Below are 25,528 nucleotides of genomic sequence, written 5' to 3'. Positions count from 1 at the left end.
CCCTATTTTGGGCCTTTGTCCCCCCCATTTTGTCAGGCTTTGTCCAGATTGCTTGCACTAAGAGGGTGAGAGGTATTACTGTGTAATTGAATGTATTGGAGTCACTCACAATTCAGCCCAATGCCATATTCATGGGTGATTTCAAATATCCTACCATAAATTGGGATACATACACAATCCATCAGTGGGTACCAATACTATTTCAGGATGCCTTTTAAAGAGCTTGAAACATGACCCGTCAGGCCCACTAGAATCTCTGTTCAACCACAGCCTCTAAAAAGGCTTCATCCCTAGGGAATAGAGGACCGCAACTTTCATCTAAACAAAGATGGACCATCAGCAGACCCAGGGAACTACAGACCCATACGTATGACTAGTCTTATATGCTAGGTCATGGAAAGAATTATCATGGACCTGATAAAGGCATATGAAATCTTCAAACACTGGACCTATCCCAGTTTGGTTTCATCAAGGGCAGGTCATACCTACTAAACTTGGCAGACTTCTTTGAGATGGTTACTAGAGTCATGGACGAGTGCAAAATGGTACGCACTGCCTACCTTGACCTGGCAGAGGCATTCGACACAATACTTCAATCAGGTATTATAGACAAACCTAAAAATGTAGGCATAAATCCTAGATCACATGATAAATAGCCAAATGTTTCAAAGATAGGACACATAAAGTTAGGGTGGGAGAATCCACCTCAAGAGGCTCAGTACTGGGACCTCTCCCTGCTTTGAATATACTTCTCTTAATAAAGGCAATACAGATAGCCTTTGGCTGTTGACCACATATGCTGACAACTGTAGGCTGGGTGCAGTCATTGAATTCCCCAAATATGTAGATTTCCTCTAGAAGAGTCCGAGACAGACAAATAACTGGTACCAGAACAAGTGCCTAAACCCAATGCAAAAAAATGCATAATTATACCCTTTGGGAAGACAACCACTCTTGCAAATTACAATGGTGATAACAGTCCCCTAAGAGTAGACTCAGTGGTAAGGGACTTGAGAACTCAGGTTGACAGTAACCTGAACTTTGATCACCATGTGTCCATGATAATGAGAAAACCCTTCTATGTGGTGCAACTTAGAAGTAAGGGCATGGCATCTAGATCTAAGGAGATCATAGTCCCACTATACTCAGCCCTCATTAGACCAATAATCGAGTACAATGCACCCTTCACCTGTACTTGACAAGGCATTTGCAAAGCTGGTGAAGCCTCAGAGATTCCTCACTAAAAAAAAAAAAAAATACAGGGTGTAAATAATATGTCCTATGCAGACCACCTTAAACCATATCTCTGTACTCGGTCTCCTACAGACTACTGAAGGGAGATTTATGCCCAACCTACAAGGCATTCTCTGATCCAGCTCTTATGGTTCTGCTGCACATTCACAAAACAAACAGCACTAGAATTACCTGATTTAAAGATCTAAATCTCATCTGTGGCATAAACAAAACATGTTGGAGGGGCAGGTATGTGTCTCAGAGATTACCCCTTCTTTGCAACAGACTCCCCATTCATGTGAAACCGAGCTCTTTCTTAAGCCTATTCAAATGCAGTTTGGACCAGTGGATGGGAAATCACAAATTCACCACAAGCTTGTTACCTGTGCCCCCTATAGACAGGGGGCAGTATATGCCTTAATGCACAGGCATATATCAAAGCCATTGTATCCCATGGGCATTGATAATTAGGAAACTTTGAGCATGAATGGCTAGGCTTAAAAAGGTTCCGGTTTGGCGTTAGATTGGTTTAGGTCCTACCTTACTGATAGAATGGTATGTGTACAGCTGGGTGGTTTTTCATCTGATTTTTTCCATCTTCCTTGGGGAGTTCCACAGGGATCAATCTTGGGGCCTTGGTTGTTTTGTATTTATATTTTGCCTCTAGGAGACATCTTACGAAAATATGGTATTGACTTTCATCTGTATGCTGATGATTGTCAACTTTATTTACCTTTGGATGAGTCTGATGGTCGATCATTATCAAAGGTTCTGGATTGCCTATGTGAGCTTAAGATATGGATGGTGGAAAATTTCTTGAGTCTTAATGAAGGAAAGACAGAAGTGGTGCTTTTTGGTTCTAGGCGTTATAATGATTCCATTATGACAGATTGTGGTGAATTGACTCCCTACTTGAAGGATTCTGTTATTAATTTAGGGGTAAAAATGGATAAAGATCTCTGTTTTAGGGGTCATATTAATAGGGTAGTGGCATCCTCCTTTTATCAGTTAAGACGTCTGGCTAAGGTGAAACCTTTTTTGTCTAGGTGTGATCTTGAAATTGTGGTGCATGCTTTTATAACCTCACGTCTAGATTATTGTAACTCCATTTTATTTGGAGTGAGTCAGGGTGCTTTATCCCACCTGCAGCTTGTTCAAAATGCTGCTGGGAAGTTTTTGGAAGGCAAACGTAAATTTGATCATGCTATGCCCACATTGGCAGTTTTACACTGGTTACCTGTTTTCTATAGAATTCGTTTTAAAATTTTGTTATTAGTATTTAAAGCCCTAAAGGGGTTGACCCCAATTTATTTATCAGAGATGTTGCATCCTTATGTCCCTGCTCGGGCACTTCGCTCAGAAGATTTGTCTTTACTTGAGGTCCCAAGGTCACGATTAAAGATGAGGGGAGATAGAGCTTTTGCTGTTGCAGCTCCAAAACTTTGGAACGAGCTTCCACTTTATATTCGGCAGTCTTCTTCAGTGGCAGTTTTTAAATCAAATCTTAAGACTTATTTTTATGATTTGGTTTTAAGTAATGTATGTTGATTGTATTTGTATTTTATTTTTTGTAACTTTGTAAAGCACTTTGGTGGCATACTTTGTCTGTAAGGTGCTATATAAATAAAATTTGACTTGACTTGACTTTGACTTGACTTGACTGACTAATCTTGCATATTTTCGTAAATCGGCAGCAAGCACCATGTTGCACTAATATTTTGAGAATTTATGACAAGTACCTGCATGCACATGAGCCCAGCACCACTCTGGCTACCTGCTTATAGCAACTTTGCCAACATTACTATACTGTGATTTTAAGGAAACTAAGTTTGGGCTTTTATAACTATGGAAAATAGGAAGGCAGTAAAGTAGGAAGAAGAGGAGAGAATAGACAAGAGAAATACAATAAGCTGACATAAAAGAGTTGTGTTAGAGGAGGTGGAAGAGGATGGGTAATTTGTATTGGTAGGGATAGACACCCTTTTTTCAAATATATATATATATATATATATATATATATATATATATATAGAGAGAGAGAGAGGGAGAGATATGTGGGAAGATGAGGCAGGGATGAGGGTTAGGGAAGAGATAAGCGTATGTATAATAACATGACTGACAAGACAGATAAGTCTGGGCAGTCACACATTAGGATGGGTTTGCAAATGGAAAGGGAGACAGACCAACATAGGCTGTGCTGTAAGCCCCCTGGTTTGGAGAGCCTCACAATGAGCCCTGCCCGGATGTTCCTGGATGGGGGACCCTGATGGTGTGGGAGTCAAGGTCACCAGTGGCTCTGTTGTCACAGCTGACCAGTTCAGCAAGTCTTGCATCTGCTAAATAAATCTGCGGTAAAGCACCCCCCCCCATCTTCACAGGCCTGTCCACTGCAGCCTCCATCAGGTCCTGAAACTTAAATTGAATTACCAGGCTGCTCCTCCACAGGCTGCCCATTGGAGGCTACCACTCCCATACTATGAAACCTGCTTGTGATGGGCAGGAGGTGCGGACCTCTTCCTCACCTGGGTAGACTGTAGTTGAGATGCCCCAGCTCAGTTAAATCTGCAGAAGGAGACAAAAACAGGAGACAAAAAAGAAACACTCATATGTAATGGAATGTAGTAACTTTATAATTATGGTATTTAATGAGATCAGTATTTTAAGTGTTATTTCTGAATAATGCAAGCAATATAATGTACAATTCAAAATACTAATTTAGACAATATGGTATTATATGTACACTCAAATGTCATTTTAGTATAGCAGTACAGATATTTTCATATTTTAACTACTGCAGTACACTACTAGTCAGTGTAATAGTAATGTATATATTTTGCATATTGTGTTATTAATTTTATTATCATTTATTAATAATTTTATTTTGGAGGAGAATACTTATGGGGATGGGAACACCAACCATGCCTGCCTCCTTTGAAAGAAGTATTAGTTCATTTAGTTTCATAGGTACTTGCTAGTTCTGATCAGTATGTTTCTTTTTTCCCTATAATCAGTGTTGTACTGATCAGTGTAGTAAGAATTGCTTGTCTGATCAAGTTGTGACCCCAATTTAACTTTCATTTTCTGACTGTGGTAGTCCAACATGTTACCCTGTGATTTCACTGAAAGTGAAAAAAATATAGCAGCGAGGACAACTATATGTTTTTTTTCTTCCCTCACTTCTACCCATATAGAAAAGGAAATAAACTGCAGTTGTGATGATTTTTAAAATATTAGAAAGGTAATTAATTTATTGCAAATTAAATATATTAGTTACAGACATTCTACAGCTTCTGCAAAGCATACCAACAGGAGCACCATATACCCCGGAGATGGGCCAGGGAACTATTGAGCTATTTATTCATCATGAATGATGCTACCATGGTAGCTTTGCAGTTTGGTCATTTCAACAGGGCCACATTCAATAAGCAATCAATTGCTTATATGTGAATATTATTTTAATAGTAATGCATTCACCTTTTTGTTTTTTACTTGGATACTTTCCTTGTTGTGAATGATTTTCTGCTCTGCTGAATGTAGATATATACAGGCAAAAAGAGGCAACATAAAGGAATGCGCAAGATTTTATAAGGAAACTAACCCACATAGTCACAATGTTGATTGTATTAGATTTTACAGTTATGAAAGCATTAGAAAATTAGTGTAAGGAAAAGAAAAGTTGTGTAAAATCTTACCATAATGGTAGATGTCCTTGCCTTCACTGCTGTAGTATTCATTACCATACGGGGATTCCCTGCTGTGGAAGCCCAAACATCTTGACAGTTTACCAAAGGCTACTTGTTGCCTATTTAGCATAGGGCATAAAGGTGATGTTCAGGCCTACCATAAACACAACTGATTGCCCCAGTAGGGATACCAGTAGGAAAACCAGTCCAAGGAACTCAAGAGGTAATCTATACATTCAGGAAGGCAAGAGACTAGGTGGATGGAGGGAGGGAGCGAATACTGCAGCAGTAAAGGCAAGGACATCTACCATTATGGTAAGATTTTACACAATTGTACATTCACTGCTGCAGTATTCATTATAATATGGGAGAGTGTTAAACAGTGGCGGCTGGTGACTTCAAATCACAGGGGGGCTGCAGGAGATGCTGAATGGGTGGGGTCAAAGGGAAGGGGTGTGGTCAACCATAAAGGGGAGGAGCTATGCACAAAACCACAAAAAACTAACTTTAGTTAAATACGCTGCCCTGGGTGGCAAACCATCATTATGAAAGTCCAATCAAGACAAAAATAAGTGTAGAAGAATAAAAAATATTTCAATGCATTGGCTGCATGACAGCTTACTTAATATCTAGATGGAAACAAAAGGTTGTGAGGCATGAAAAAATAAATTACTTTTTAAATACATTACTGGAATGCCAGTCAAAATCAAGTATAAGAAAAACCAGAAGCACTCAACTCAAACCACTTCTCCTTGCACTGCAGTTCTAATTATAATGTATTCAGCTTTATTAAAGTACCAAGCAACATGCTGAAAGTAGAAATCTATGTGATGCCCCACTTGTAAAAATGTTTCTTATCCAAAAAAGACCTGCTGCCTGACAACTTGTTTCATGGGGAAAACATGATAAAAGTAAAAAATGAAAAGCAAACAAGAAACAAGCTCAAGATACATTGCTTAAAGGATTACTGTACAGGTTATGGACCACACATGATTGGCATTCTGTTTAGTTTACGGGTAAAGTCTGTAGAGATGACTGGAAGTCTCCAACAAGTGTAATGAGCTTTTTAAAATAATGGAATCCTGTCGTTTAATACCCAAGGCTTATACATTATCTAGTCAAGTATTCTCTGCATGGCAACAACAGAAAGGCTTTCAATGTTGGCAATTCTTTAACAGTATGCTTATTAAAGCTTACTTGCATCTTACGATGTCAGACAAGCTTACCTTATGGTCATTAAAGCATTGCTACTTAAACACAGAGCAACAGGCACTTTGAGTAATAAGCATAAATCTGAGTAATAACCATAAATCAACAGTACAAAAATATGACAGAAACCAGACCATTCTGCAAAATCAAGGACAGATGAAAAGCCACTGTAGTACTTATGCAGTGTGTCCTCCCCATCCAAGGTAGATACAACTACTCCTTGCCTTGCTTGGACACATCCAGAGTCACTACATGGGGTAGTGGGGTGCAACAATCATGTCACAATTTGAAATCTCTGGCTGACTGTGATGGCCCTGACACATTTGTCATACCTCTCAACCTCAAGAGCAAGAAATCTGGACAAAGCCATACACAGAAGTGGGACAAAGGCACAACAATAAGGACAATTTTTAAATATTGCTCTAATAAACTTAGAAAGATAATAGAATAGGTCTTGCATTAGTATGAATATTCTGAAGGGTATAAAATCTGAAACTCAAATGTCTGTCATTTTCTAACTTCAGTCTTTAGTGATTTGTCACTAATTTGCCAAAAAACACAATTTTATGAAAAATGGACCAAAAATGTGATGCAAAAATATAAAATAGACACACAATACAGCTTCTACCTGTCAAAGAAGGGACACTTTAATATTAGTACTGCTACCTTGAGCAGCTGACAAAATAAAAGCATCTACATGCATTTCAAGTAATCTATAACTTTGATTATTACAGTTATTTCTTAATTGTAAACCCTCCATGTTTTCTTCCAAAATTGCTATTTTGCAGAGGGATTATTAGGGGAAGAGCAACATTTTGAGCCAAAATTGGGGACAGTTGAGAGGTTGGCTATGCCTAATTCTATAAAGCAATTTATTTGCATGTACCTCTCAACCTGTTAATGCAGTAAATCTGAACAAGGCCAAATATATTGGGGCACATATAAACAGTACTAAAATTGCTCTTGTATAAATTGAGACAGTTGATAGAACGGCTCTTACTTTAACATGCATTTTTATGAAGGTTATGAAGTCTGAAACTTATTATTTAGTGACTTCTGGCAAATCATTTAGGAATTAAAACTACAAATTTTATGAACAACAAACCAAAATAAGAAGCAAAAATCTATTCATTCTTTGAAAATCTGGACAGTTGGGAGGTATAGTTCAGCTGGGCCTGTCTGAGTTTGCTGCCTCCCCCCCCCCCGACAAAATAATGGTTGAACTGGAGCCTCTGCAGCCATTCCAATTAACCATTACTTGGCTGTTTCACTCCATTTACCATAAACACTAATGTGCATACTGCTTTACTTCAATGATTGGACTTCATTTGAAAGTTTTATTTTGTATTTTACAGCACAAACATTAAGTCATCTGTTAAACAAAGAAATGCAGTCTCACAATGAAAACTTAGCATTAAAACTTCTCTGCCCTTGAAACTCACATTCATTGAAACAGCATTGAAACCCACATTCAAAGAAAATACATTTTGCCAGTGGCAGATAAAGATTAATTTTGGGCTGTTTTCGAATCATAGGCCCCTTGCATATGAAACATACATGTGTTCTTTGATACACCTTCCTCATTGTACTAAAAATTATATTCCTTGTACAATACAGTACACTTGTTAGAGGTGTTTTAAATTTGTTTTGAACATTTTTCCAGTAAGCAATGAAACAAAACATATGCACCCATAATGGCAAAACTGCCCAGTTGAGAACATTTATCATAAAAGTCTACTCAGACTTCCACAGTCCACCATTATTAGTAAATATGCACAATTCCACAGTCCACCATTATTAGTAAATACGACAATTCTACAGTCCACCATTATCAGTAAATATGCACAATTCTACAGTGCACCTTTATCAGTAAATATGCACAATTCTACAGTCCATATTCAGTGAATTCAGTTCTTGCCATAGCTGTCAACCTTAGCACAAAAACCTGACGAAGCCAATAATGGGGAATACAGTCCCAAAAATAGGGACAAATTTAAAATATTCATCTTATAAACTTAGAAAATTGCTAGAAAAAAGGTTGTGCTACTATGTATTCTGAAGAACATGAAGTTTGAAATTCAAATGCGGTCAATTTTACTCGGACAGAACAAAACAATTTTCAGCAGAGCAGGGATTAATACTGCAGACACGTCTTTGTAAAATGGCAGGGCACCAGAGCAAATCCACACAAACACAGGGAGGAGATGCAGACTCCACACAGAAGCCACCCCAACCAAGAATCAAACCAGAAAACCTATAGCTGTGAGGCAACAATACTACCACTGCACCATCAAACCTGCAAGGAATTACACATTCAGAAACCTGAAGTCTGAAATTCAAATGCCGGTCAATTTTACTGCGGACAGAACAAAAACAATTTTCAGCAGAGACGCAGGGATTAATACTGCAGACACGTCTTTGTAAAATGGCAGGGCACCAGAGGAAATCCACACAAACACAAGGAGGAGATGCAGACTCCACACAGAAGCCACCCCAACCAAGAATCAAACCAGAAAACCTATAGCTGTGAGGCAACAATACTACCACTGCACCATCAAATCTGCAAGAATTAAACATTCAGAAACCTGAAGTCTGAAATTCAAATGCCGGTCAATTTTACTGCGGACAGAACAAAAACAATTTTCAGCAGACGCAGGGATTAATACTGCAGACACGTCTTTGTAAAATGGCAGGGCACCAGAGGAAATCCACACAAACAGGAGATGCAGACTCCACACAGAAGCCACCCCAACCAAGAATCAAACCAGAAATCCTATAGCTGTGAGGCAACAATACTACCACTGCACCATCAAATCTGCAAGGAATTAAACATTCAGAAACCTGAAGTCTGAAATTCAAATGCCTGTCAATTTTATTTAACATTTGTTAATCAGGACAGTCTGACTTGGAACAAAAAAACAATTTTCAGCAGAGGCCCAGGAAGAAATAATGCAGACATGTCTTTGTAACATGGGAGGACACAAAAGCAAACCCACACAAACACAGGGAGAAGATACGGACCCCACAAAGAAGGAACCCCAGCCAAGAATCAAACCTGAGAACCTGCAGCTGTGAGGCAACAATGCTACTACTACACCATCAAATATCAAGCATTGCAGCATTTACAAACCACAGATATTATGAGGAACAGCTCAGATCAAATATGAGGCAAAAATCTGCAATTTTTTACAAATGGTGGTGGGTAGGGAACTCAAGTCTTTAACACCTGCATACAGGGTACAGGGTTCAAGCCTGAGGTATTCCCTACCACACCACCATGAGCTCCAGGGGCATTTACACACACACACACACACACACACACCCTCCAGTTCCAAGCACCAGCTAACACATACACAACTCCAGTTCCAAGCACCAACACATAAAGTAATATGCACCATAGACTTACCTGTCTGTTCTCCATACCATATCCTGCCCGTGCAATACTCACAAAGACCCGTGAGATCTCAGTAAAGCTCCTTCCCAACGACGAGATCCCAAGCTCCCTCCCGAGAGTGTTCTGGCTGTTGCTGCTGCAGTCTGGATGTGTTGTATCCTCTCAGTGTGTCTGTGCACAGACGTCTCTATGGGTCCTGCCGGACTGCCTTGAGCATGCGCATAGCCCGACGGTAGTCGGGACTACTGCGCATGCGCGAAAATTTAAAAAAGTATTTTTGTTTTGTTTTCTTTTTTAATTTGAGGGGGCTGCAGTCCGGCAGCCCGATGCCACGAGCCGCCCTTGGTGTTAAAGCTCAAGAGGAAACTCGGGAGGGGGAAGAGCAAAAGATTCCCCTAAAAATACATGAAAAATGGCACTAGCAAAACCAGCCCTAGCTCTAGAGATACCATCTAACTTGCAGTGCTTGGTAAAGGTATGCACAGAAGTCCAGGTAGCTACTTCAAGAATAGAGTCAGTATCTAAACCCTTGAAAAAAGCACCAGAAGAAGCCACAGCTCTAGTAGAAGGCTCTTGCCATGAAAAGTTTAACAAAAGGAAATAGCCTTAGAAATCCAAGAAGAAATAATTTGCTTGGATACAGCAAGTCCCAAAGATCTAGGATGAAAAGAAATAAATAACTGATCAGATTTTCTAATAGCCTTAGTCCTATCCAAATAAATCCTGAATTGCATATGCATGTCCAAGGAATGAGCACCCTCTTACTGTCATCTTGCGGAGAGGGCAAAAAAGTAGGTAAATTAATAGGCTGGTTCAGTAAAAGCTCATTAACCACCTTAGGTATAAAAGAAGGGTTAATAAGTAAGAACACTCTGTCCTCATGAAAGATCAAAAAAGGAGGACAAGCTGTAAGAGCTTGTAACTCAGACACCCTTCTGGCAGAAGTAAGAGCTAACAAAAGAACAGTCTTCCAGGAACAATGCTGCACGGAAGCTGAAGCAGCAGGCTCAAAAGGAGCCCAAGTCAACTTCTCCAAAACAAAGTTAAGATCCTAGGGAGGAGGAACAGGTTTCCTGGGAGGTATGATATTAAGAACACCTTTAAGAAATTGTCTTATCTGAAATCTATAACCTAGGTGGAGAAAAAGGCAAACAAGCAGAGATAGCTGATAAGGGGGCCTTAATGGAAGAATAGGTCAAATCAGCATTGAGCAACTTACACAAATAAGAGAGAACCAAAGGAGCATTCACAGTAAGTGGATCCAGGTTATGACAGAGACACCAAAAATAAAACCTTCCATTTGGATAAGTAGGATTTGTTAGTAGTAGGTTTCCTGGTCTCCTACAAGACTTGCAGCACGTCCTCTGAAAACAGGTGTCTATGAGGAATCAAAATCCTATCACCCACAGTGTCAGTTAAAGTGTGAACAGGTGGGGATGGATGAGAGATCCCTTGTCTTGTGTGACTGGATCCACCCTGTGAGGTAACTTGTTATGATTGCTCCTGGCTATATACAGAAGTAGAGGGAACTAGTGCTGTTGTGGCCAAAAGGGAGTCAACAACAAGATTTTGGGGGCATCCTTTTGAATTTTGAACAGGACTTTCAGAATGAAAGGAAGGGGAGGAAATGCATAAAGAAACATCCACATCCAAGCAAATAAGAGGGCATCCACCTGCCATACCAGAGGACCTGGGACTCTGGCACAAAATAGATGACGTTTTCTGTTCAAAGGGGAGGGAAAAAGATCCACTTGAGGTGTATCCCACTGGTGGATAATGTCCACAAACATCTCCCAGTGAAGTATCCATTTGTGGGACAGAGTTAAGCTCAGTGTATCTGCCCCAACATTTGTCCGGAAGGGATATAAACTGCCTGAAGAGTCACTTGATACTTGACAGCAAGAGCCCATACCAGGAGTACCAATCGGCAAAGAAGATAAGATTTCATTCCTCCCTGTTTGTTAATATACCACATCACTGTGGTATTGTCTGTGAAAACCTTGAGAGGCGTGGAGACAAAAGAGGATGAAAGGCCTGAACAGCCAGCAGAAGAGCTCTCATCTCCTTCAGCTGATTAGGTGACCACACCCCCTGTACCATTAGGGAGCCAAAAGTTGCCCACATCCCATGTCTGAAGTGTCTGTGAACAATACCTGAGAGGGTAGAGGAGGGTGAAAAGGAATCCCTGGATTCAGAGAAAATCCACCAGTGAAGTTCCTGTCTGAGACAAGTGAGAAGAGGAACCACAAAGTCTAGAGAATGTGCATGTTGGAACCACACTAACTTCAGAAACCACTGAAACTTTCTTATGTGAAGTTTGGCCAGAGGAAGAATCAGAATGCTGGATGCCACAAAACCCAGAACTCTCAGAAACTCCCTGGAAGTCAGTGGAAGAAGAGTGTGAAAGAAAGAAATGAGAGTTACGGCCTTTGGAGTGGGCAGGGATGCAAGGACTGGCATTGTCTGAATCTTGCAGCCCAGAAAAACATGATCCTGAGAAGGAGTCAGAGAAGACTTTTTGATATTTATAGTGAACTCCAGGATCTGAAGGAGGGAAACTGCAACATGAAGACTTTGCAAAAGAGTCTCTGGAGAGGACGTTTGAATCAAAAGGTCATCTAAGTAAGGAAATATTTGGATTCCCTCGAAGCCTACAAAAGGCAATTACAAGAGCAAAGCATTTGGTGAACATCTGTGGGGCAGTAGAAAGGCCAAAGGGCAAAGCAGAGAATTGAAAATGCCAAGAAGCAACATAAAAACACAAAAACTTCCTGAAAAGAGGCTGAATCAGAATATGGAGATAAGCATCCTTGAGATCCAGAGACACCATATATGCCTGATGGAGCAAGAGAAGAAACAGAACCTGAAGGAATAACATCTGATAGAAAAGTGTTTAGATGAGAGAGGTTTAGAATAGGTCACTAAGTGCCCTCTTTCCTGGGCACTAGAACAGTTTGAAGTAGAACCCTTTCCCCCTTTGAGACACAGGCACCTCCTGTATGGTACCCTGAGTCAAACAATTTTGAAGAACCTTTGGGAAAAAGGGAAGTTGTTCCTGAGGAGGCTGAGGAATGCCCATAAAAGGAGGATGGGATTTCCACACCATGAAGTACCCTTGATAAATGATCAACTGAACCCAAGAGTCCTGAGTGATCCAAAGCCAAATAGGAAGAGTAAGAGAAAGGCAAAGAGAAAGAGGAATGTGGCTAGGAAGAGATGGATAGTCAAACAGCACCTGGTTTATCTGGAAAGGAAGGCTTCAGAGTCCCTGAAAACTGAGTAGCCTTAGTGGGAGGAGCCCGTTTGCCACTCTTCTTACCTTTAGTAGAAGGGCGGGATTGCCTACAAACAAAGGCAGGCTTAGTAGGTAATTTCTCTGAAGTTTAGGAACAGGAGAAACAAACACGTTTAAGCTTCTGTAAGGCTTTACCCTTATCCTGGAGGGACTTAAGCAAACCAGCTGCAGCTTCCCCTAACAAAAGTTTAGAATCCAGAGGAGCATCCATCAACTTATCTTTACTATCATCAGGTAGAAATTGAAGCCTAAGTCAAGAATACCTCCTCAGTACTGAACCAAAAACAGCAGCCCTAGAAGAGACACCTGCTGCACTACATTTACTAGAATGCTGAATGACTTGAGAGGAAGTCCCTAGCAAGGAAAGAAAATAAGTTTTATCCTCAGAGTCTGGAAAATCAGAAATAAGTTGACAGGCCTGAGAAAGAAGAGCCAACACAAACCTAGAAATAAGGGCCTGATAATTAATAGCCCTAAAAGCTAGGGTAGCAGAAGTGTAAACCTTCTTACCCAACCTTTCCATAGTTCTGCTGTCCTTATCAGAAGGCAATAACTTGGTCAGCAGCAGGACATTTATATAGGAAAGAACAATCCGCAGGCACCCTATATAACCTGTCAGGCTTCTTCGGAGCAGGGGGCAAAGAATCAGGTGCATGAGAAGAACTGGAAAAAGCATCCAGTAAAGCAGCCAAAACAGGAGGAACAGCCACAGGTCTAGGAGATTCCAGCTGCAGCAACTCATAGTACCGCTTATGGATATGAGAGATGTGAGCACAATCCCACTTAAAAAAATCCATCTTCCTAGAGAGTGTGTCCTCAAAGGAGATTTCCTCAAAAGGACCATCTGGGCTAATAGATTCATCCTCCTCTGACCCAAAGTCCAAAGCAGAAAGAATTTCAGTAGAATAAGACAAGGATTCATTATCAGAATCCAGCTCATCCTCAAAAAAATCATGTTCTCTGGGCCTTTTAAGGGGAGTAGAGGACCAAGGAAGAGCAGGAACCAAACCCCCTTGAGGAGGTTTTAAGGACATTAAAGTAGTAAATAACCCATGAGTGAAGGCCTGTCACTCACTTCGTGGATCCCTAGGAGCAGAAGAAACATGTTTAATTTTTTGTTTCTTTTTAAAGGAACTTCCTCTCCAAAAAACTGAGAAGACTCAGACCCAGGACAGCAGTTGAGAACTGTAGTAGGAACTTCTTCCCCAACTAAAGACTGAGGATCTCCCCTAGAACCATGGTTCCTCCTGAACGTCTGAGATGGATACCTGCAAAGCCTGTCCAGATGTGCTGCCAGCTGTGGAGCCTCACCAGCCTCCAACACTGTTGCAGTAGAGTAATCCGACAACACAGCTGGGTGAGCCTCTGGGTTTGCAACAACCTCGGGAGAAACACCTGACAGAGGCTGGACAGAGGAAGATTCTGGTCACACCTTTTTCACCTTCTTCATCCCTAATGGCTGTCCCTCAGGGCGGGAGATTCCTTCCATTGTATCTTTAGCGAGAAGCTTAAGACACTGGTTCTCAAGATACAAGGAAAGGGAAGAAAGTCTACTGTGAAGGGTTTTCAGAAAAAACGCCTGACAAATAGAACAAGACGCATGGTCACGAGAGGCTCCTAGGCAAAAAAGACACTTATTGTGGCAGTCTTTATGGGGAATCTGTCTCCCACATTGGCATTTACCCTTCCTGGATGACATTAACCTCAAGGAGCACTAAAAATATAAGAAAAAGCAAAAACCCAAACAGGGCACTTATCTGCAACTGCAAAGAAGTCAGCAAGTAGGCGTAAGTAGTCCCTGGAGAATGAGAATGCATTCAACTGACAGAAATGGATTCAGGAAAACAGACAGACCGTGAAAAAAGGGTGGCATAATAGTTAAGTTGTTTAGCTTAGAAACACAAGGTGCAGGGTTTGATTCTCACAGGGGGTAATTGGCTAGGCTTAAAAAATGGTCCAGGAGGGCAGCTAGCCTAGTAATAATCTATGAATCTATAAGATATATTTAGAACTGGCGGCAAAGAAGATCTGTTTATGATAGGCCTGAATGTCACCTTTATGCCCTATGCTATGCAAGGAACATTTGGTTGATGTTCGCCGTACTTTTTAAATAAGCAACAAGTAGTCTTTGGTAGAATGGCCGGACATTCAGGCTTCCACGGCAGGGAATCACCATATGGTAATGAATACTGCAGCAGTGAATGTAAGGACATCACATTTGCAGCTTACTGAAATAGTTAATGGAAATGGCTTAAACCAAGTGAGAAGAGTGAAAAGGAGGTATAACACTGATGGAACAGCTCACATCACATAACTAGCTAAATATACAGAATCAGATAGTATCACAAAAATGTAACAATGCTATTTTACCTATAAATGTTTTTAATTGCTTGCTCCCTCTGACAGGGATAGAAGCTGCTTTTGTAGTGCAGAGTTTTCAATCATCTACTGTGTCTCTGACCAAGTCACTTCATCATACAGTGCTCCTAGATTGCCCCTGAAAAGGGACACTTACATCCAGTTAGCTCACTTAAGCTGTTAACACAACATTGCACATTTGTCTTTTGAAATCCTACACCTTCACATAGATGATAATTACTGCTTCACTATATTGTGTTTGACTATGAATCTCAGCATGTTTAATGGATTGCCAGATGAATTTTCAATAAATGTGAGTTTCAGGGGAAAAGTTGTTTTCTGTTGCTTATGCTAAGCCTGTTTTCAGTATGAGAATGTTTTGTTTTGTTTAGCAAATGGCTGTCAGTGTTTTTGCTGTAAAAACTGAAATAACAGTTTTAAATTAAGTCTAAATTGCCATGATCCTTGTTGAGGAAAAAAAATGTGTTTTGGTAACTGAGTAATGTGATACTGATATGGCTGTGGGAGTTAGTTCATTACTCTCCCTGGAGTCCTGTTTATCCATGATCCAGCCCCTGCCCCCAGATTACCAATAATCCCCCAGCCCCTACATACCCACTGGCCCTCCTGACCACTGGTGTCTAAGGATACGGGGAGGAAGCAAAACCTTAGGAATGTAGCTATCGCCCAACAAGTATTTGGAATTTTTTTATGTGCCTCACTGCCTCCAACACACACTGATGAAAAGCATGACACAATGCCCCTATGTTGAATCCAGGGTGATTATGCACTTTTGTAGACCTGTTGTTTCAAGTCCTGCATGTTTTACCTGTAATCCATTCTCCCATCACAGTGCCTTACCACTCTCTTCTCCAATCCTGACTTACTTCACCTACAGCCTTCACGATTGTCAAACTTTCTCTTCTTCCCTCTCCTGTTGACGTTTATCCTTAAAATATTGATTCATATGCTTTATGACTAATAATAATATTTATATTTACTTTGTAATTGCTGAATATTCAGTAAAATGCCATGGAACACTTTCCCCTTGTTTCCCTCTTTCCGCCATGTCCCAGCATGCTTGCCGCAGCTTGAACAGGGCTTTTAATTTATATCTTGGAATTATCTCACTGTACAATTCATACCATTTCCTTTATGCGATCCTTCACTGTCTCAGTCACTCTCACTGTCCTTTTGTGATATCTTTTATTCATTTTCTGCATGTCTGTTAGCAGTAGGCTGATTTACAATTTCAGAGTTAAGTACAGCATTCATTGCTGATTGTATGTCTGCACAGTGCTATGTCTTACATTTTTTTTTACTTTCAGTATTTGCTATAATTATAACATATCAAATACAGGTTTTTGTGCATATGTTTTATCCTTGATTTTATTGGCTGCATAATGACTTTATTATATTTGACCAGAATCACTTGATATTGCTGCATTCTGTTTCTTTGACTACTTTTTTTCTGACCTTATGCTTGACTCTAATTTCTTGGCTCATACATAAAGGCTGGTCTTAATGACACAATGTTCTCATCCAAATAAATAAAGCTGCACATAATACTGCTACACACTTGGGTCAGTACAATACCTTCCATTCCAGTGAATCAGGAAATAAAATACCCTCCTGTGAGAGAGGAAGAAGAAAGATAGAGAGAGATAGAGAGAGAAAGCGAGAGAGATTAAGAAACCTACACACTATTGGAGTGATTAAAATAATAGATGTCACCAAATTAAAATAAACATCCTTACACTATCTGCCTATTTGAAGCCACAGATGTCATCAAATTAGAATAAACATCCTTACTGTGTAATCATTTTTTGAATGATGAATTGCAGGATGGGGTAAGCTGTAGGTCTATGGCTTTTTCCTTATATACTGTCATAGAAGTGGCACTGTCCTATACAACTACCACAGGGGTTCAGGGAAACTGATTTTAGAGTTTTACAGAATAAAGGTACTGTTTAAATAAAAAATGTGAATTAAAATGATATTTAGCAATATTAAATAAACACATTAACATACATGCTGTGTCTGTAAAAAACAAATTGTTATACCAGTTAGCAAAGTCTTTAAGGGATTCACCCATTACAGAGTTACAGAGTTAAAAGGGTTTTCAAACAAACTGTGTTAATTTATGGTGAATGGATGAAATAGTGACCATGAATGAAATAGTGACCAAATTTGTCAAGTATGAAGCATTTAGCAATAACTGGATGACCAGAGAGCCAGGCAGGGAATGGTGGTGTTGAATAGTTCATGCCAGCTTACCCGTCATGGTTGAGTAAAATAGTGGTTCCAGTCAGCCAAACTACCCTTGTGCAATTAGAGGCATGCACAGCAACAATCCAATGGCCACAGAAAAGGAGGATGTGCAGGAGGATGTGGGATTAGTGTTTCAAGATGGTGACAGTAGCCTTTGTACATATGTGTCTTGAAGTAATACATGTTCTTGTATCAGCAACTTTGGGGCAGAATTATATATTGAATTGCAAAATCTCTGATGGCTCCCTGTATGACATCTGTTGAGGAAGGGCTGGCTCAAGATCAACAGGCTAAAGGGAAGAAACAGCATAAAAATTGTTCTTTATACATGGCCCCCAACACACACACAGAGTCACAAATACAAACACAGAGTCACACATACTCTCACACAATCACACACACACACACACACACACACACACACACACACACACACACACACACACACACACACACACAGTCACACATACTCTCACACACACATGCACACACACACACACACACACACACACACACACACACACACACACACACACACACACACACACACACACACACACACACACACACACACACATATGCGCACACCAATACCACACACCATTCGCTGTTTATTCAAATTATCTCTAAGGTCAGCGCTATAAGAATATACTTGTTTTTCGCAAAATAATATTATTTGCTCCTTTTAAGTGATTATAGAACAAGGATGCCACATTTCCGTAACACTGTTCTTGAATTTCTCTCACTTAGTCACTTGTGTCTTAGAAAACAAAAAGGAGTACTGCCATCTAAAAGTTGCTGTCATAGTGACAGTGACTGAAAGGAATCTGTAGTAATGGCATGACCGGGAACCTAGAAAGCTTCAGTGCATGAAGCTGGTAATGAAATAGTCTCTCATTTCACAAAGGTTATTTGCATTGTATAATTAGTGTAGACTTCTGAAACTAATTAATAAAAGTCAGGAAAATAATTATGCATGCACTCCAGAAAGACTGGAGGAGTGTATAATGTGAGAAGTTAATCACGGCAAATATTGGGTATCTATGCACACTTTGTTTTCATACTGGCATCAGTTGTTTGTGCCAGTCTGAACTAGTTACCACTGTTCAAGGAGAATAGGAGATAATGGCTGACTAGTGAAGTGGCACATAAACTGAAGTGAAGTCATGTTAATACAGACAAATCTTTTCACCCCCACGTGAATTTTGATAGAAACAAATCAAATAGCGTGCATCCAAAGTGTAAGTACAAGATTTAAGTGTTATCATCTTAGTAATTTCATCACAAAATACAGCATATACATGCAGTAGCAAAGTTCACGTGGAAAGAATAAAGGATTTTCCTAGCAGCAGTTAGAATGTTGGCTTCAAAGCTTAGAAATGAAATCTGAATCAGTTACAATACACAGGATGTAATTTGTCAAAAGGCCATGAACTTCTGAAATGCTTCATTAGACATAAACAAACAAAAACACACACCAGAGACACTCAGCCCAGTAAAGTTAGTATCAAGCCCAGTGTAGTACATATAATGATGACAGGTCCTGATCTCTTTATTAATGGCTTCTAGCTAGTAATGTGTGAGATCAAGGCATCAGAGGTGCAATTAAAAGCACATTAAAATGTCTCAGAATACTATAATGAACACAGTTACTTAAATAAAGAAATGATATTATTAATTTGGGAAACATAGATTAAACCAGTCATGGGCTACACTTTTCTCATCAAGACAATGCTCTGTTAACAAGTTACTTTGTGCAAATCAGAGTTTGATTCCAATAACTGTACCTTTGTACTGTGTGTGACTATGATGAAGTAATGTAACCAGACTGAAGATCATAGGCCATGACGAAATGCAGACACTTGTGTCGAGTTGATTTTACCTGGTAATAGAAAACAAAATAAAAAAAAACTACGAGCGGTATTCACAGTCACAATGCGAGAGTGCACAGTGGGTAGTAAGCAAGTTGCACTTCAGAGATGTAAACTGAGATTTTGTATAACAGTAGGAATACAGTAAAAAAATTCATAGTGAAAGGAGAACAGAATGAGAAGTCAATGAGAAATGTGTGCAAAATCTGACTTAACTATGGTAATTTGGCATTCACTAAGGAGACTTCGTTAATAGTTATTTAGATAACTGATAAACAGATTGCATACATACATGCTCACTCAAGGGACTAGTGCTCTCTCTTTATATATACATATATTTATATAAAGATAGATATATTTGTGTGTATGTGTGTCTGTTTGTTTTATACATATATATATATATATATATATTTTTTTTTTTTTTTTCAAACCAAAAGGTAAAAAGGTCACACAGACAAACCATTCAGTAAAACTGCAAGAAAAAACAAGCTAGACTAGAGTTTTCACAATATGATACCTTAAACCTTCAGTAATGGAGCAATGGAATCATGGACATTCAGATGCCATGTAATTGAAGCATTTGATGTTGTTAAGGAATCATTCGCATATATGGGCCTCCATTACAGGAGGTTTAGGGTTTCACACTGTAAAAACTCTAGCTTGGTTGCAGTTTTACTACAAATATATGTGTGTGTGTGTGTGTGTGTGTGTGAACACACACACACACACACACACACACACACACACACACACACACACACACACACACACACACACACATCTGTATCTATATCTATTGCTATATTTATAGCTATATTTATATACAATAAGACTTATTATGGAACTAATCAATCTGGAGACAGGGAACCTCCAAACACTGGAACCATATCAGTTGGATTTGTCAAGGCCAGGTCACTCAACCTGGTGGATTTTTTTTGAAAAGGTCACCAAAGTAATGGACAAAGGCAAAATGGTATATACCACACACAATAACCTGGCCAAAACATTTGACACAATTCCCCAATCAGGCATAGTAAAAAAGCTAAATAAACTGTGAGTAACCCCCTAGGTCACCTGCTGGATGACAACTGGCTTACAGGTAAGACACAGGAAATAAGAATAGGGGAAGTCACCTCCACAAACAGACTAGTCATCAGTGGAGTCCCCCAGGGTTCTGTGCTGGGACCTCTCCTATTTGGCATTTACTTTTCTGAAGTAAAAGTCAATACCAAAGGGCTCTGGCTACAGATGATGCAAGCTGGGAGCTATCACTAAAACTCCAGCAAATGCCGTAAAATCAACTCAGTTTTACTCACAAAACTTTCAGATCAAATTATCCTTCCTCAGTGCTTAAACTTTCCATAAAAACATTCATTTAAATACTGCAGCCAATAAAATAAGTAGGAACAACTAAAACATCAATTGACATCAATCAAACAATTATTTTAAGCAAGCCTGTTTATACTTCAAGGCAGGTTTTATGCTAATACTTGCATTTATACCAGGAACTTTATCTGCACATAAATGTATTATCCATTTATATTCACATACCTCTAGTTCATTATCCATATCCCCTCATCTTATTTTATTACTTATAGTTTGAATAACTCTAAACATAAAATAATGTTCATCTCCATATTCATAGTGATGTTTAGCTAAAGCGTTGCATTGTACATCCCTATGAATATCCAAATTGTGCTCTATTATACGTTCTTTGAGTTTCCTACATGACTTCCCTAGATTTTTTGCAACTTGCAAGATAATATTATAAGTATTACAAGTTGCTGAACAGTTAAAGATAAATTCCTTATTTATGACAGGATGCTGAAACTTATTGTTGCCACATATTAAGCTACAGCAGCAACAATTATGACAAGGAAAGGTCCCATATTTATTTATCAGTGTCTTTGTTCTTTGATTCATTTCCTTATAGCATAAATGATTTTTGAGATTTGAACAGTTCTTGTATGCAAAAGATGGATTATCTCCTAGTAAAGACCTAAGTTCTGTTATAACTATCAAGATTCTCCAGTTATTAGTAATAATATTTTACATACTTTGTTCTCAAATTATAAGTAGTAATATATCTCATCTTATTAGATCGATTATTACTAGTAGGCATCATTTGTCCTGCATTATATCTAAAATAAGGTTGGCAAGTAGTTTTTCTTTCCCTTAACACATCACTTTTTATATTATTTAACATTGTTTCATTACAATCTCTTTCTCTAAACTCTTGCAGCATTTCATCTATTTACTGCATATCTCATCCTTAGTATTTAATCTATATGCTCATGGAAACTGACCCTTTACTATTCCTTTAAAAACATGTCGACCATGCATGCTTCTGTTATGCAAATATCGATTTGCATGTGCATCTTTTTTATACATACTAGTATCAATTCTCTCCTTGTTTAATGTTATTTCTATATCCAAGAATCTAATCTGGGTCATAAAGCACTGCAACTCAAATTGTAAAAATTCAGTGGATTAATTAAGAAATATAAGAAAGGATTCCAATTCATCTTTCATCCGTTTCCATATTAAAAATATATCATCCACAAATCTTTTAAAAAACAAAACTTTTTCTCTGTCTGGACCATTATAAATAAATTCTTCTTCCTATTTACTTAGTGTTAAATTTGTGTAGGTGTTGGCGATCAGTGTCCCCATTGTCACACCAGAAGTTTGATGGTAATGTTGATCAAAAATGAATATATTGTTTTCAAGGACCATTTCTAACAACTCACAAATTGTTGCCGTTTCCCTGTTGAACATTTTACGTTGATCAATCAGTATCTCCCTAATTGCTTCAACACCATATTGATTAGGAATCATAGTAAAAAGGGATTTGTATCCATAGTAACAAAAAATAGATCAACAAAATCTATTTGATAAACCCATCATGAAAAATAGTCCAAAAATTGTTTTGTATCTTTGATATAACACTGGACATATTTCAAATATTCACTAATAATTTCTTGTAAATATATGGAAATTGATTCAGTGATCCATCCTCTGCCTGAGACAATAGGCCTCATGGGAGGATGGATCAAGGATTTGTGCACTTTGGGAAGCCCATATATAAATGGTAACACAGGGCATTAAACTTTTTCCATAGATATGAGGAAAGGCTTGCAGTTCCTTGATATTGAGTTGCTTGTGTATGATCACTTGAAGTATATTTGCTCATGTCCTGTTGCTTGCTCCATGTAAGAATGTTTTGTTTATGTTTGAAGTGCATTGATTTTGCCAGCAAAATGAGATCACAGTGTCCCAAAGAATCATTGAGGAAGGTTTGTATTTCTTTGTTAGTGATTGTTGTGTTTTTGTCCTATATGGTACAATGACCCTGGGCTGAGAATAATAAAGGAAGAGGGCAAGGGAGCAATGTTTACACAGGAGTAGTGCAAAGGGTTGCAACCCTGAAAAATTATTATTTTTATATTGTAGTAAATTTGGCTGTTGACAGCACACCATCAGTACACGTGTCGTATGAGTCTGTGTACTTGAACTCTCAGCCTTGAGCAGTTTTCACCATACAATTGTGTTCTGAGACATACAGTTTCAAGAAATGGTAGTAGCTCCATGAGGAAGTAAATTTCGCAGAAAGAGTGGTAGAGAAGGGACAGAGTGACTCAGACTGACTATTAAAGACTACTCAACAGAGACATTTGAGAGATATTGGAAGTTGGAGTAAAGGGGACAGTAAATGCTAGGTGCAGCTTTGGCATGTTGGATGAAACAACTGGGCAGATTAGGTAGTATGCCAACATTTTATGTAACTACATAGGGCTGTTACACATCAAATAAGGAGGTTATAGCAAAGCTGGCATAAAATGAGCACAGAGAGAATTCACTGTATAAAGAGAGGGGAGAAACTTGTAGAGACAGTGAGTGAGAATAAAAGTACACGGGCCAAGAACACTGAATCAATGGGCCCAGACAATATCCCAGGATACCTTCTAAATAGCATGAAACATGATCTATCAGGGCCTCTGGAATTACTATTTAACTGTAGCTTCCAAACAGGCTTTCTGTCTCATGAATGGAGAAAGGCAACAGTCATTCCTCTGCACAAAGGTGGGCCATCTACAGACCCTAGAAACTACAGACCCATAAGTCTCATTAGTCTTATATGTAAAGCCATGGAAAGAATTATCATGAAGATGATCAATATATATATATATATATATATATATATATATATATATATATATATATATATGTATATAGTAAACCTCCAGACACTGGACCCACCTCAGTTTGGTTTTGTCAAGGGCAGATCATGTCTACTCAACCTGGTGGACTTCTTTGAGAAGGTCACCAAAGCAATGAGGGCAAAATTGATCATACCGCCTACCTTGACCTTGCCAAGGCATTTGACACAATACCCTACTTGGGCATTTGGGCAAACTTGAGAGGTTAGATACAAACCTGTATGTCACCCGGTGGATAACCAACTGGCTCAATGACAGGACCCAGGAATTAGAATTGAGGAGTCCACCTCTACAAAGAGGACAGTCACAAGTGAAGTCCTTCAGGGATCCATCCTTGGACTGCTCCTTTTTGGTATTTACTTCTCAGAAGTCAAGGCCAATGTCAGAGATCGTTGGCTGACTAAATTTGCAGATGATTGCAAATTAGGAGATGTCATTGAATCTCACATTGTCACAAATGATCTCTATGAGGGGCTGACACAGACAAACAACTGGTGTCAGAGCCATGGACTAAAACTAAATGTCAGAAATGCATAATGGTATTCTTTAGGATGTCATCCATCCCTGGTAACTATCATATTGACAACACATCCCTTAGAGTTGACCCAGAAGTGAGGGACTTAGGGACACACATATATAGTAATCTAGCCTTTGATCATCACGTCTACAGTGGTGAGGAAATCATTCTATGTTGCACAACTTATAAACAAAGGTATGGCATCTAAGTCCAAGGAAGTCATTGTTCCACTATATTCTGCATTCATCAGACCTATCATTGAGTACAATGCCTCCTTTGGTATGCACCTAACCAGGCATATCCAACAATTGGAATGTCCACAGAGGTTCCTCACTAAAAGAATACAGGGTGTAAGTAATATGTCCTGTGCAGAGTGCCTCAAGGCCATGTCCCTGTATTCTGTCTGTTACAGGCTATTGAGGGGAGATCTATACCTGGCATAGAGGGCATTGTCAGACCCCACTCTGATGAACCTCCTGCATATTCACAAAACAAACAGCACCAGAGTTACCCATTCTAAAGACTTAACCTTGCCTGTGATATAAATAGGATCTGCTGGAGAGATAGATATATATCCCAGAGACTACCCCATCTATGGAACAGACTCCCCATCCATGTGAAGTAGAGTTCCTCCCTAACCCAATTCAAGTTCAACTTGGACAAATGGATGGGAAATTGGAAATTCATCACACATGGACACAGGTAACCTGTAAATGGTTCATCTCCCAGGCCCATGCTTACACTTATCAAGGGTATCAGAACTTGTCAGAGATTTTGGATGCATGGCTAGGCTTAAAAAGGCCCTTGTGGTCATTAGCCTAGTAAACACCTATGAATCTAAGATTACAGGAAAATGTTTTGATTACCATGCATGTTTGTATAGCACAGACTGACTCTCTTGTTTGAAGTAAAAATTCCAATGCAATGTTTTGAAGCCTTAAGAGATGTTTCTCCCCTTGCAACAAGAGAAGATTGTTTTGCATGGCAGAATGGCCAAAATAAAAAGCAGCTTAGAATCAGCAAAATAAGGAACAGGAAAAAAATGTTTTATAAAGCAACACGTAAGGAGTCAACAGTATTGTAAATGAGCTCTTTCGTTCTTTTATTTTACACCAAGAATATCTTCAGATTTGCCTAGTGAATCATGTTTATACATTTAAAAACAGTGTCTAAGGCCAAGAATACAGCTTCTAGCTTCTATGGGACCTGACAATATCCCTGGGTTTGTTCTACATGAACAACAGAGTGAACTGGCACCTCACCTATGAGCTCTGTTCAATCATAGCCTCACCTCAGGCTTTGTCCCTACCGAATGGCACACTGCTACAGTTATCCATCTCCACAAACGAGGAGTGACTACAGACCCTGGGAACTATTGCCCCATTAGCCCAACGAGTCTGATATGCAAAGCTATAGAACACATCATCATGGACCTAATAAACAAGGATATAGGGAATCTCCAAACTCCCACACAGCT

The sequence above is a fragment of the Protopterus annectens genome, chromosome 2.part0, assembly GCF_019279795.1.
Source record: "Protopterus annectens isolate FY-2018-M chromosome 2.part0, PAN1.0, whole genome shotgun sequence".
Lineage (NCBI taxonomy): Eukaryota > Metazoa > Chordata > Ceratodontiformes > Protopteridae > Protopterus > Protopterus annectens.
Note: the sequence above shows the minus strand (reverse complement) of the source record.